The sequence below is a fragment of the Anas acuta genome, chromosome 1, assembly GCF_963932015.1.
Source record: "Anas acuta chromosome 1, bAnaAcu1.1, whole genome shotgun sequence".
Classification (NCBI taxonomy): Eukaryota; Metazoa; Chordata; class Aves; order Anseriformes; family Anatidae; genus Anas; species Anas acuta.
The window spans coordinates 29017847-29032039 of NC_088979.1; the positions used below are offsets into that span (position 1 = coordinate 29017847).

General features: G+C 43.5%; 1 long non-coding RNA gene across 1 annotated transcript in view; it reads right to left on the reverse strand.

The window, feature by feature from the left end:
- The window catches only part of LOC137852655 (uncharacterized), a 29898-nt gene extending 21609 nt beyond the window's left edge, over positions 1-8289 (reverse strand). Inside the window, exon 1 of the long non-coding RNA XR_011093970.1 lies at positions 7764-8289. This is a non-coding gene — a long non-coding RNA (uncharacterized lncRNA). The remainder of the gene's footprint in view (positions 1-7763) is intronic.
- Between the last annotated feature and the right edge of the window lie 5904 nt (positions 8290-14193).

A 14193-nucleotide genomic window follows, 5' to 3' on the forward strand; every position in this document is an offset into this window, starting at 1 on the left:
TAGAAGACCTATGAGAACCATTGAAGAGCTGATATCTTGTCTAAACCTCTAGCTGGGGATGTCCCTTTGACCAGGCATACACATACCCCAAGCAATGAGAAAAGGGGGTTTCAATTTTTCCCCATGACAGTACTTAACACACATTTGTCAGGATCTCTCAAAAAGTTATAGAAATGGTCACTTTCTAGATCTTATATGGCCCAGTTAAGACACTTCTGAATACTATTAAATGCTCACAATTAACATATTGCAAAGAACACACAGGGTAGATACAAGTATGTACAATATTTATTTATTTTATTTAATATGTATATATTTTAGTGTAGCTAGAAGATCCTTAATCAAAGAAAAAGATCAAATCCACTCCTGGCAGGTCAGTAGATCTGCTGCTGGCTCATACACCCTAAGGATGAGCTGCTACACCAAAGGAAAGATTTAAGACTCCTAGTAAGCTGGTCATGTTAGCATGATTTGCTCTTGGTTTTGCTGGAACTGGATAATAACCTGACAGAAAGGATGTTTTGAAGATACAATGTTTTTTAACCATGTTTACTAACGCGTATAAAAGATAAGATGGTATCTCACACCATCAGTGTAGCAGGAATCAACGAGCTTACATTTTATCGTTGTGATACCTGCTAGCATGAAAACACAGGATATAATTACTACTTTCCTCTGAACTGCAATCAGCATTGCCATTTCCACAGTGATGTCCTTTGAGGACCAGAGGAATGATTCTCAGGGCATTGAGGTCTTCATCTCTGATTTTTCTCTTCTTGCAGATTCTTTCTGATCTCCACCTGGACATCTGTCCAGCAGTGATGAGTGGTGTTCCCCAGGGGTCAATATTGGGACTGGAACTATTTAACATCTTTGTTGGTGATATGTGTGTACCCTCACCAAGTTGCTGATGACACCAAGCTGAGTGGTGCAGTAGACACACTGGAGGGAAGGGATGCCATCCAGAGGGACCTGGGCCTGTGTGAATCCCATGAGATTCAACAAGGCCAAGTGCAAGGTCCTGTGTCTGGGTTGGGACAATCCCAAGCACAAACACAGGCTGGGCAGAGAATGATTGAGAGCAACCCTGAGGAGAAGGACCTGGGGGTGTTGGTTGATGAGAAACTCAACTTGAGCAGGCAATGTGTGCCTGCAACCCAGAAACTAACCGTATCCTGAGCTGCATCAAAAGCAGTGTGGCCAGCAGGGTGAAGGAGGTGATTCTTCCCCTCTGCTCTGCTCTTGTGAGACCCCACCTGGAGTGCTGCATTCAGCTCTGGGGCCCCCAGCACAAGAAGGACATGGACATATTCGAGTGAGTCTAGAGGAAGGCCATGAGGATGACCAGAGGGCAGGAGCACCTCTCCTACGAAACAGGCTGAGGGAGTTGGGGTTGTTCAGCCTGGAGAAGAGAAGGCTGCAGGGAGACCTTAGAGTGGCCTTCCAGTGCCTAAAGGGGCCTACAGGAACATTGGGGTGGGATTTTTTGTCAGGGGGTGCAATGATAAGACAAGGGGGAATGGCTTTAAACTAAAGGAGGGGAGATTTATATTAGTTATGAAGAAGAAATTATTTACAATGAGGGTGGTGAGGCAGTGGAACAGGTTTCCCAAAGAAACTGTGGATGTCTCATCCGTGGAGGTGCTCAAGGCCAGGCTGGATGGGGCTTAGGGCAACCTGGGCTGGTGGGAAGTGTCCCTGCCCATGGCAGTGGTGTGGAACTGGGTGATCTTTAAGGTCCCTTCCAACCAAAAGCATTCTGTGATTCTATGGTTCAAAGTCTGGATTAATGTACAGTTGCCACTAGAGAGTTAGAGAATATCTGAAAGGAGAAAATAGAGAAACAAATGGAGAAATTGGGAGGCAAGAAAAATTTGTAAACATGGGGGGAGACAGGATGGTACAGCCATTAAAGGAAGCGGAGAAGGAATGTGGTATTTTCTTTTCTACACCAGAAATGTGGAAGAATTGACAATGTCTTCACTTTGAAAGTTTCTTGGTTGTGGAGATGTAACTCAACTAGGGAAGCTGTGAGAAACAAAGAGCAATAATAAAGGGCCAGAGTTAAAAACAATAACAAAAAAAAAAAAAAAAAAAAAAAAAAAGAACAACAATAAAGCTGGTTAAAATGTACCTCTCAATTCAGCAGGAATTAGCCCCCTTTTTAGGCAACAAATGTGAAGGCATCGGTTGGGAAACAGTACTACCCAGCCATGGAGATAAATCCTGGGCTAACAGAAATTTTCATGAGATCGCACCCGCACGCTGGGAGGCAGTGGAAAAGACAACTGTGGCAAGTCCCATGTGAAAAAAGAAAACCACATCCTGTGGTTGTGTAGTGAGAAAAGGTAGTTGGTTATTTCTGCTTCCTGTGGGCTGCATGGTTGTTTTTTCCTTTTTTAAAGCAGCTCGGCCTTTGACAAGGAAGATGCAATGGGAAGCCATCGTCTTGGAGCCTGCAATGGCCAACTACCACTGCAAGGGCCCCCAGCACAAGGAAGATGTGGGCCTGTTAGAGTGGGTCCAGAGGAGGGTCATGAGGATGAGCAGAGGGCTGGAGCACCTTTCCTAAGAAGAAAGGCTGAGAGAGCTGGGGATGTTCAGCCTGGAGAAGAGAAGGCTCTGGGGACACCTAATTTTGGCCTTTCAGTACTTAAAGGTACCTTATAGAAAGGATGGAGAAGGACTCTCTAGGTGGCTAAATAATAATAGGACAAGGGGGAATGGTCTTAAACTATAAGAGGGGAGATTTAGGTTAGAGGTTAGGAGGAAATTCAGAGGGCAGTGAGGCCCTGGCACAGGTTGCCCAGAGAAATTGTGGATGTCCCACCCCTGGAGGTGTTCAAGGCCAGGCTGGATGGGGCTTTGGGCAACCTGGGCTGGTGGGAGGTGTCCCTGTCTATGACGGGGGCTTTGAGTTAGGTGATCTCTAAGGTCCCTTCCAATCCAAGCCACTCTATGAGTCTATGATTCTCACTGTCACCTCCTGGTTGGTGACATGGCTCTATGTCCGTGTGGCAGGATAGTGTAAACCCCAGTTTTACATCTAAACTTAGACTACTCTTTAACATCTTTATATTGTTTTAATTTATTCTTTACTTATCCAAAGGAAAAAACAAACAAACAAACAAACAAAACAAAAAAAAAAAACCCACAGACTTTAATTCTCCCACTGCTTCAAATTCCTATGTTAATTCTTTAGCCCATCCAAAGGACTTTGAAGGGCTCTGAGGAATGGTCACAGAGAAAGCTATATGCAAGCTCTTGTTTGTCTTTACACAAACCAGCCTGTGGTACTTCTTGCCCCCCCCCCCCCCCCCCCCCCCCAAACTTCTGTCATATCTCATATAAAAGACATATTTAGGGAGCTTTGCTTGGCCACTGAGGCCTGTTCCAAGTGGTATCTCCAGTGCTTGGGGGCTCCTAAGGACTTACAGGCTTCCTGACAGGACAGGAATGGATTTGCCATGTAAGCCTGTCAGTCGTAACTCAGCCATATGGAAAGTCACCGTAGAAAAGCTATTTTGCCAGGAACTGAGGTATGCGTACAGATCTCCCACCAGATTTTGACTGTGCTGAACACAGAGAGGAGCAAAGATGCCCGATGGGCATGTGTTAGAAGCTGAAATACTGAACTGATCCCAGATGTTGGGCGGTAATTGTGGAGCAAGGTAACGCACGAAGAGCTGGGACTAAATGTCGGCACAAAGCTTAAGGCTCTTAACGGCATAAAATCTTAACTACACATTACCGTGCTGCCAATATTAGGCTTAATAACAAATACTGCAGAGTTAGCAGCAACCTCCAGGATGACAGGGCTAGCATTGCAAAAAATAATTTGGATTTTTAAGATTTATTTATTTGATTACCTAGAACAAAATATGGGTAAACATCAAAAGAGCTTTGTACAGGCAGAGAGGTATAAGTTGTACTCATCAATATTAAAGTAAGCAATTACCTATAAAGACATAATATCAGTGATTTGTTTCAGTGACTGGTATCTAAAGTGTGGCTATATTGCTGTTACATGCTCATCTTATAAAATGACTAGGGAAAGATCATGGATAGTAGGGTGCCAAAACTCCATTTGGTCTTCATTTTATGGGGTAATAGCTTAATTTACCAATCTGGTAGATTTCAATTTAAGAAGAAAGCAAGTAAAAAAGCACATGACCAAGTGTCTTCTGGATTGATTTGAGGTCCTGCTGATATCTGTTAAACTCCACTGGAAACTGAGAGGCAGAAGTCATAGTTTACAAATTTCTTTGTGATTTAAACATTTATGTTGGGGTCCAGATTTAGCTTAGGACTCCTCTACATAGACAGCCCTGTGCAGGAGTTACCTCATGCCATTTGGTCCCACAACACCTATGCAGACTATGACACCTATGCAGCTATGACACAGAAATTACATAGACACATATCCTGGTAAACTGGGCATAATATACCCCACCATTTAAAATGACACCAGGTTGACACCAAAAATGACTCCATAGGGATGTAGGGACAACCAAAACCAGCTCCATGTCGATACAGATGGAGGCCTCTCCTTGTATCCATCATACCTAGTGACATCTGGGATGCCCGTGTGTATCCCATGGCCATGTCTATCGGCCTCATGCCAATGTTGAAGGGCCTCTAAATGGCATTAGGGAGCCATGTGGGGGTGGCTAAATTGAGCCTTGAATCATCACTGCTGGAAATTTAGACCTTAGGTCCAAAACCTGTAGCACGTGGCAGACACAGCAGGGTAAGCTCTGACTGTTTTGGCTGGCTGATATCATACCTTCCCACCTGTCTGCTGTTTCACAAAATCTTTTTTCAGGGTGTCTCTGGACAGAGTCCCCATTCACTGAGAATTTATCTGGGATAATTTTCGGAAAGAAGGAGCTTATAACGCCAGGCCAATACCTGCTAATGCTGTCCCAGGAGAGTGATACTCAAAGCTGATGGTCATCCTGAAGGACCAACCTTCTTGAAAAGTGGTGTAAGTTTTGAATCCTTGCTGTGAATTTCATTTCTCTTTATCTTTCTGGGTGCATTGACATTTCCAAGCCTTGCATTGTGCAAGGTCTCTGATTGACAGCAACCACCTCTCTGCTTATCCTTTCTCTGGAGTGCCAGGGAGTAGAAATGTAAGAGCTCAGACCTCCACTCTCAGATGTCACTATGCATCAACATCATCCCATCACCATGGAATTACTCTAACACTGCAGGAGCTGCAAGAGCCCGGCAGCCTTCTGACAAGACTGGCAGATAGTTTTAATTGTTTGAGAGCATCGCTTTAACAGCCTTAAATCAGACAGAGCTGGCACAGGACCATATTTGTTCACAAATCCCAGAGGGCTCTCTCTGCATTTTAATGTGCAGTTTGAGCGTATGCGATTTGCTGGTACGCTGTATTTTTAGCAAGAAGATAGGCTTCTTTTGTATTGGCTCAGGAAGGTGAAAGTTTATCATTTAAAGAGCTCGGTGATGTCATCTGTACTGAGGGATTTACTTTTATGAGCTCACTCCGTCTGCTGCTGTGTGACAGCTGCATTTTAAAACTTGCATTGCTTTATTGAAATATCATATTTAGAAACACCAAACTGCATACTGTGGTTAACTGTATAAAGGCTATTTAAATGCCTAAATGATGAAGCAGGATTTGCTTCATTTTTCTTTGCAATTCTGCAAAGCTTCTCATATTTCATGTTCAGTTCCACCTGTAAATATCTGAAGCAGTCATTGACCTCTGTGGAGCTACGCTGAGTTTATATAGGTGCGCCGAGGCAAAATTATTCATACTTGCAGGACCTTTCTTCGAGCTGGAAGCCTCCAAAGACTAATAAAAGACACCAGCAGATTAAGAATGTGGCTATTACTGTTACTGCTGCTGCTGTAAGTAATACAGCTATTCATTGTGGCTCAGAGTTGCACAAGAGAGGTGGTGGAGAGTTTTCACAGCGCAGAATAGCAACGAGGGTTGTCCAAAGTAGGCTGAGAGTACACCAGGGCAGCCTCATCTCTCCTTTAGACATCTACATTGTAATCAGGGCTTTAACCCAAACCTTCCCTAGATGTCACTGGCTACAACAATTCAAGGGCCTCTTACTTCATGCTGAGACCAAGTGGTGCAACATGGTTCATGTTTAATCACTCTTCCACAAGGAGTGATTAAGCACTAAAAGAGGGGAGATTTAGGTTACAGGTTAGGAAGAAATTCAGAGGGTGGTGAGGCCCTGGCACAGGCTGCCCAGAGAAGCTGTGGCTGCCCCATCCCTGAAGATGTTCAAGGCCAGGCTGGATGGGGCTTTGGGCAACCTGGGCTGGTGGGAGGTGTCCCTGCCCATGGCAGGGGCTTGGAAGAAGATGATCTATAAGGTCCCTTCCAACCCAATCTATTCTATGATCCTGCTACAAGTCCATGTGGTTGCAGCCAAACTCTCTCCTGGCCAGCCCATGCAGTGCCCTGAACTTGGGTGTTGCCTGAAATTGTCAACATGGACCAAAACCTGCCAGGAAGCAGCAGTCTGGCAGTATGGATGTGCTGGTGTCCTCAGCCTCACTACCTTTAGCTGTCAAAACAGACAAAGCCAGGAAGTTCAAAGCCTATTTTCCTCTCTTCTTGGATTTCCCCAAATCTTTAGCCTTTAGTTTTTAGTTTAAGGGAGAGAAGCAGAAGATATTTGGGATAAGGGAGTCCCCACCCCTGAAGTGGATGACTCCTTGTACCTCAAGCAGAGAAGGAGCAGGGTTCCCATGCTAGAGAGTTAGGAAAATAAAAGCAATCTGTCTGTAAAAAGGACAAAAGTGATCCTTTGTCTCGGCGTTTTCCTCAGAGTTTTCCTCATGAATCACACATGCTCCTGTTGACTCATTTCTGAGTGATGGAGAACAAGGGAGAAAAACAACAGTTTCTGTCGTTCTGGAACCTGCATTTCCCTTTACTAGGCTGCACGTAGGTTTTACCCTACTGAAAGCAGAAACAGGAGGCTTCTGGACATTTAGGTTAAATCAAGGGGTTGTTGAGACCTTGGTGCAGGTCTCCCACTAATATCTGCAGAATATCAACTGTAGAAGGAGCTGCTTCATATCACTTATTTCAGTCCTCTTGTCAGCTATTACTCATTTGCCTTACTGTGTCATATGTACAATATGCCTTGGGAAAATATTCAGACAGGCTCGGTGCTGATGACTCTTTAAATTGTTAACATCCCACAGCTCTAAACAAAGAATCATGACAAGAACTAATATTCGGGCAAAACTTTTAGACTAGCGTCTCTTGGACTCTGCTGCCCTCTCTACCTCTTTAACATGCAACACTTCCCCATGAGTGTAAGCCAGTCATAGTGAGACTGACGTAAGTTAAACTTTCTATACAGCTTCTCTAAATGCAGCATGCATCTTCCTCTCTGCCACTGCATGGCTCTGATTCCTGGATATCAGCAATAATTTCTTTTCTCTGTCTCCCTTTCTCTCTCTCTCTTGTCCCCTTTCTTTCCTTGTGCTCAAGTCTTTGTCACCTCCCGTTCCTCTCTCTCGTTCTCTTTCTCTCTTTTTTTTTTTTCCACTCCAGTATGTGTGTGGTTTTTTTTTCCCCTTAACTTTGTTCCCCTCATTCATTCCTTGGATCTATGCTCTCTCCCCAGTTTTCTGTGACTGGAGAAGTGAGAAGTATACATGAAGCCAGCAATCAGCACCAAAACACGGTTATAACCATATCCCTAGAAAGAGCATCCAGCTTCCAGCATCCATTCCCATACAAAGATGTTACTCACCAAGGTCATAATTTTATCAGCGTCACCCTGGCCCTCCTCACCCAGGCTGGATCTTTGCTCCCAGTGGTAGCCGTGAAGAACCAGGGTCTGCCTGGCCAACTCCATGTCCCTTCCCATGGTAGGTCAGGCCATTTGCAAGCTGTGGTGTTCAGCAGTGGGATCAGTGACCTCCACTTTCTCATCAGTCAGAAATGTAAAAAGAAAGTTGTCCCACAGGAGAAATCTCAGATTGGCGTCAAAAGCTGGCTCATGCTGTGATGAGTTATCCCATAAAAAAGTTTCTGTTTCTAATTTCTTCCCTAGTTCCCCTTCTTCTTACTACTGGTTTTCTAGGTCTTGCTTCCTTTCCCTGCTTCACTCTCATGACATTGTTTCTTACAGTTTCAGCAATTCACCAAGTTAATATAAAACAGCAGTCTTTGGATAGTCAGTAGATTCAGAGATGACTCATTTATAGGAACCGTGATTTGCTCTGTTCCAGTCCTTGCATCACAATACTCAGCCTCTTTCTCCAAATCGGAGAAATCTAGAGTAAATGGTGTTGCAGATTGAAGAGCAAACATTTTTAGTAAGTCCTTCAAGCTGGGGGTCACAGACTGACCAGCTCTTGGTTAGTACTGCTATTGAAGAGGAAGAAAAAGAGATGCACATACATGAGGATAAAACGTCAGTTATCCTTCTCTAAAAAAAAGATCACAGCAGGTAGCTCAGGAAGAAGGAGCTGGAAGCTGTAGGGAACTTTATATTGTGGGTCCTCCATAATCAGACCTGAAACCCATCCCCTTTTACCTTATTATTGACAGTGCTGCCACCAAAAGTGAGCATGTGGTAACAAATTAAAAGCAAAGGACTCCGGAATCATGTTGAAAAGCCTGTGGGAAATCTATAACAGGAACAACATCAGAAGTGCAAAATGTGAAACCACTTAATCTTTGAATATTGCTAGATAAAGGGGAGCCAGGACAAGCCAAAAAGTTGATTATCTGCTTCTCAGAGAGTCTGTTATATCAGTCCCAGTTCCATTTTGGAGGGCTCCAGCTGGCTCTCTCCAGGTTGTTCTGAATGTTAACATGGGTGTGAGCTCGTCCAGACTGCTTGGCCTCTTTTATCCATCAGCGTAGGCACTGCTGTAAACATTCATAACAACAGCAGATATGTGGCCCTCCTCTGTTGGAAACAATAAATTATTTTGCTTGGGCTGAAACACTGTGTGCAGTCCTGAACAGGCATGTGCAGGAAGAGGCATTCAGCCTCAAGTGGGTGCACAGAAGAATGGCATGAATACGTGACATAGAGTATGTGACATGCTTATCTTAGCAATAAACCAAAACAAAAATGTCTCCCCTCAATAATATGCCTTGCAAATAAATCCCAGGTGGGAAAAAAAATAAAAATAAAAAAAATAAAATAAAAAGCCATGGAAGATACAGGAGAGTGTCAATGCTTGAACAAATCCTCTATGATTGCATTTAGACAGGAAACTAGAAAACCGTTTCTTGCCATCATCTGGAAAAAGGTTTTCAAAGAAACATTTTATTTTGGTCGTTTAAGTGCTTTTCAGGTGCCTGTGATTGCTTTGTGTACCTGGACATATGGTGTTGTTGTTGCTGGCAGCAGAGCAGCACCATTTCCCAGGAGATCTCTTCCAGTGCTGCGTCCCTGTGGTTTTCATGAGCAAGAACTGAGAGATTTAAGATGGGATTTGTCTTGCTCAAGAATACCAATCTATAAAATAGAAGAAAAAAAAAAGGCTGAGAGAATCACCCTGAGCTGCTATTAAAGTCAACGTGGTCAACTCGTACATCCTCTGTGTTAGGGTGGAATAAACCAGCACTGGGAAATGCCCACCTCCTTCTGCTGGTAATATGGGGAACCAAGAGGGACTTGTGCATTTATCTCACAGGCATCTGAAACCCAGAAACTACTTCAGGTAGCATTATAGTGCTTATGGAAGACATTCTCTGAATTACAGCGAAACAGAGATAGCGCCTCTGTTTTTCCACCACTCGTCTCATTAGGAAACCGCCAGCATTTGTAAGCACCAGAAACACAGACAGCCCTTGGGCCTCCATCTCGCAGGATGACTCACAGAGGAGGTGGAGACGTCCTGGCTGACGCTACAGCCATGAAGTTCCGACCTAATATCTGTCCCTCACAGCTGACATCCGCGCAGGAAACCCCAATAGTGCCGGGGATGCTGGGCTGGCGGAGCGGCCTCCATGCTTCAGGCAGCAAACCTGGAAGAAGGGGAAGGTGTCCTCTGCAAAAACTGAGCTAAATGCACCTGGAGGCAGAGAGTTTGCTTGAGGAAGTTCTTGCAACAGAGGAATTTGGGGAAACATCAAAGAAGTGGAGGTGGTTTCTCACAAAAGTGCACCACAAGTGCAGGGGGGGGTGAAATATTTCTGCCTTATTGTATTTTACATGAAGAAATGAAGCCATGTCTAATGTACTGCAGTGTTTTCAGAAAATATAGGGGGGAATTTCTTCATGGCCCCCCGGCTTGGGACACGTCTCCAGCTGAGTCTATCTGAGGTGAACATCTCACCCCGGGGTTTTGTACCTCACCATAGACAGATGTGCCTGGGATGCTTCAAATGCATGTCATCACACTGTGACCTCTTTATATTTCTCTGAACTGTACAGCATTATGATTTCTATCACTCTGTGGTTTACAGGGTGGAAATCCCTGTTCGTTAAGTCAGCGTCTTGCTTATTGCCACACAGTTCTGGTTCAAACTTTGGGCTTTGTCTCCATATCCATCACAGGTTCATTCTACACCACAGCATAACATTGAAATATTGAGGTCTAAATAATCTGATTGGTTTTAAATTGTCTAGCCTGGCCTGGAAAGCACCTGGCTGCACCAGGACATAGCTCCATGCACGTGAATTCAACCTTGATATAGTTATGGTCTTCATACTCACTTATTCCCCTATTCAGACTTACTTTTTTATCTGTCTCCTCCCATGGAAATCAGCATATTTATTAACATCCTTTCCCGTGTTGTGTGTTTTTAGGCACTTCCTAAATACCCAGCTTGGATTTTGAAAATACAGCATCGGTGCAGTTTGCATCAGATTTTATATTTTTCTACATTTGCCAGAGGCAGCTGGGCAATCCCACAGTGTATGAGCAAAAGTCCCCAGAGCTGCAGAACAATCTGACTGTGTTCTGTTACCACCTCCGCTTATGGCACATCTTTTCTGAAACAATAAAATTTGATTGCTTCTTACACATTTGTGTATGGGAAGAAGATATAATGCTGTCTTCTACTGGAGGGAGATTATATTGGCCTTCAAATCAATTTCAATTCCTCATGAGTCTTCAATATAATTTTATTTCATCTTTATTTTTGGCTATTACATTTTCATCTCTTCATTCTACTTTAAAAATTGGAATTCTCTTGATGCCTTCCACATTGATAAATTAGTTGTAATTGGGAACATTGCTCTTGATGGGAGAGAGAGAGGGAGGTTTTAGGTAAAAAGTCCTAAATGTTTTAAAAGAATCCCTTTACTTTCTTCAGTGCTGTTTTGAAGGGTTTGATTTCTTTTTTTGCTAGATCTCCCGTTCTTCTTTGCATATGTTGAAGCACTTGGGAACACAGCCAGAGTGCAGCACTATCCAATGGAGCTTGCACAAAACTTCTCAAAATCTAATGTCCAGCCTTGCTGCTTTTATGCTCTTGCTTACTCATGCTGGTGGTACATGCAGGGAACACAGACATCTGCATTTTGGGTTGTGATGTCCATATTTTGTAATGATGTTTCATGACAACTTTCTGATTCCTTCTGGATGTGTAATCCCCCCCTCAATGGCACATTTAATCTGAGTGACAGCAGATTTGCTTGTTTTCCTTACATACTGTAGTCTCTTGGAAGGATCCATGGATCCCAGCAGTTTGCACACCATAGGGCAAGAAATACTACACCAGTGTCAGGCCACAAATCTGCTCTTTATTTCACAGCTGTCAGTAGAGATTTTTGAAATCTTTTCTACATAGCTTTCATGCGTGTGAAAAATAGACGGCTTGTCAACTTCTTAAAAAAGAAGACAGCATGTTGAGGGTTTTACATATCACCTCAGGCCAAAGTGGGGCTTACAGTCAAGTTGGAAGCAGAAATTCTCTCATAATAAGGATGTTGAGCAAAATTTAGGAAAATGTTGGACAAAAAGTTTAGGGTGGTTCTGTTGGGTTTTTTATCCCCAGAGAGGAAAGGGTTTCACCAGTGCACCATGAATGCCAATACACCACTTAATGAACAAAGTTTCACTGTACATCAGATCTGCATGGTAATTTGGTGGTAGAGGAGGGAGGGATGGATAGTTCTGAATCTTTTATTTTGGTAAAATCTGTTACTGGAATATTAATGAAATATGGTTATAAAAGACATTCACCTTGAAAAGCTTGGCACTGATTATCAAATACTTATTAACTGACTTCACAAATTAATATCTATGGGCATGTATATAAGTATCTAAATATATAAATATACAAAAAATAAATGTGAGAGTATGAGTGTGTCTGCATGAGTAACTAAATAAATGTGTACTGAAAAATTAGGAATATGAACGCGCTCCAAAGGCGAGTATATTATGGGACCATGTGATAGCTATGAAAATGCCCATTACAAACCAAATGCCCATTACAAACCAAAAATAAGCATCTTTAAATGTACTGAAAATTTAAGAAAGTTCTCAGCTATGAGGCACAGTCCAAGCAACTTGGGATAGTCACCTGTGTGACTTTAAAGGCTCATTCCTGGAAGATCAGTTCAAAGTAAACGAATTTCTGAAATGGAGATATCGCCATGCTATGACAAGCTATTCCTGTCAGAGGTTTCATAAGTTCCTTGCTTCTACTTGATGTTTTCTGATAAAGCTTTGGCACCATTCCCCTTACTGTTGGTTTCTCTTTGCCCCGTGACCCTGGTTCCCTATGAAACTTGAAGCTGGATGCACCCTAAAGTCAGTTTTAGCTATGCTTAGCTAAAAGAGTTCCCTCTGGTTCCCCATCCATTGGGCTGCCAGCGTCATGCGCATTTTTTGGGGTGGGGCAGGAGAGACAGGCAGATGTCAGGGTATCCTTTGGCCCTATAAGCTGCCCAGGGGTACAGGAGTGCTGCCATCCTTACCCCTTCTCTTCTGACCAGGTATAGACCCTCTGCCAATGTCCTGGTTGGTCTCCAAAGCTATGCCATCTCATCAGCTCAGTGGTTAGATGGCATACAAACTGTATGGGTGGAAACAGCAAGGTGTACTGGCCAGAGAGAGGACATGGGAGAGGGGATATTTTGGTTTGGGAGTTCCCTTTTATAGGTGTGTGTCTCTACATTGATGTCACTGGCTTGGTTAGATGAGTAGCTGTGTGTGCTCTTTTGGTTCAGAAGATGAATTAAAAGGACATGATCGTGTAAAGGCTTTCATGAGGAGATTCAGTGTTTTTTAAAGGTGTTTACTGCTGGCTGGTTCTGGGGAAAAGGTCTTGCTTGGGGAGTGGTGTTTGGAAAGGCTCATTTAAATGCTGCCTGTCTTTGCCTCAGCATGTTGCTCATTGTCCATGGCTTTGGGACACCCCAGGTAATTTAGGGGGAGACAACAGTAACACTTTTTACTTCTTGCCAAGTGCAAAGTGCATGAGTGGAACTGGTATCTGAGGAAAGCCTGTCATTTTTACATTTATCATCTCCCATAGCACAACCCCAAGAAGAATTTCTTGTCCCTACTGACAGGCTGGCTGCCCACATCACGTGCTTGTGTGGTGCTGAGTTTTGCTGACTGTGAGTCAGGTCTGCAGGACCCCCCCTGAAAGACAGGGCACTCAAGCTTTAGATCAGATAGTCAGAAAATAGCAAAAGGCACCGCAGGCCATGCTCATAGACCTTGAGTTCATCCTGCTCCTTGCAGGCTTGTAGTGTGTGCTCCAAACCCTGGACCACAGGCTGCCCAAGTGAGTGTGCACCTGTGAAGGGCTGGTGTAGCAGCACTGAGCTGTGTTCTCCACACACCACCTCCACCTTCTGGAGGAGCTGCATTTGCCTGTTCTGCTGCTATCAGTTTTATATAGGGAATTCTCCATGCTTCCGATCAGTCCAAACCTAGTGCCATGAAGACTGGCTAGGTCCAATGTCTTCAACAGCAAAGTTCAGTGAGATTCAAAATGAAGAAGAGAAAAAGAAAAAAAAAAAAAGAAGGAAAAAAGAAAAAGAAGAAAGAAAAAAAAATCAATGAGATAGTACTGTTTTTAGAGCATGTTCATATTTCTGACTTGGGTTTAAATCTTGTCTTCTAGTGGTGAGGGACCACCAGAAGAGACAACTCCAACTGGAGTAATAAAGGCCTTCAGAAGATGTATGACGACTCTTGGGCTGGATCATTTTTCCCATTCTCTCTGAGTTTGTCCTTGTAGCTGCCAAGAAAAAAAAA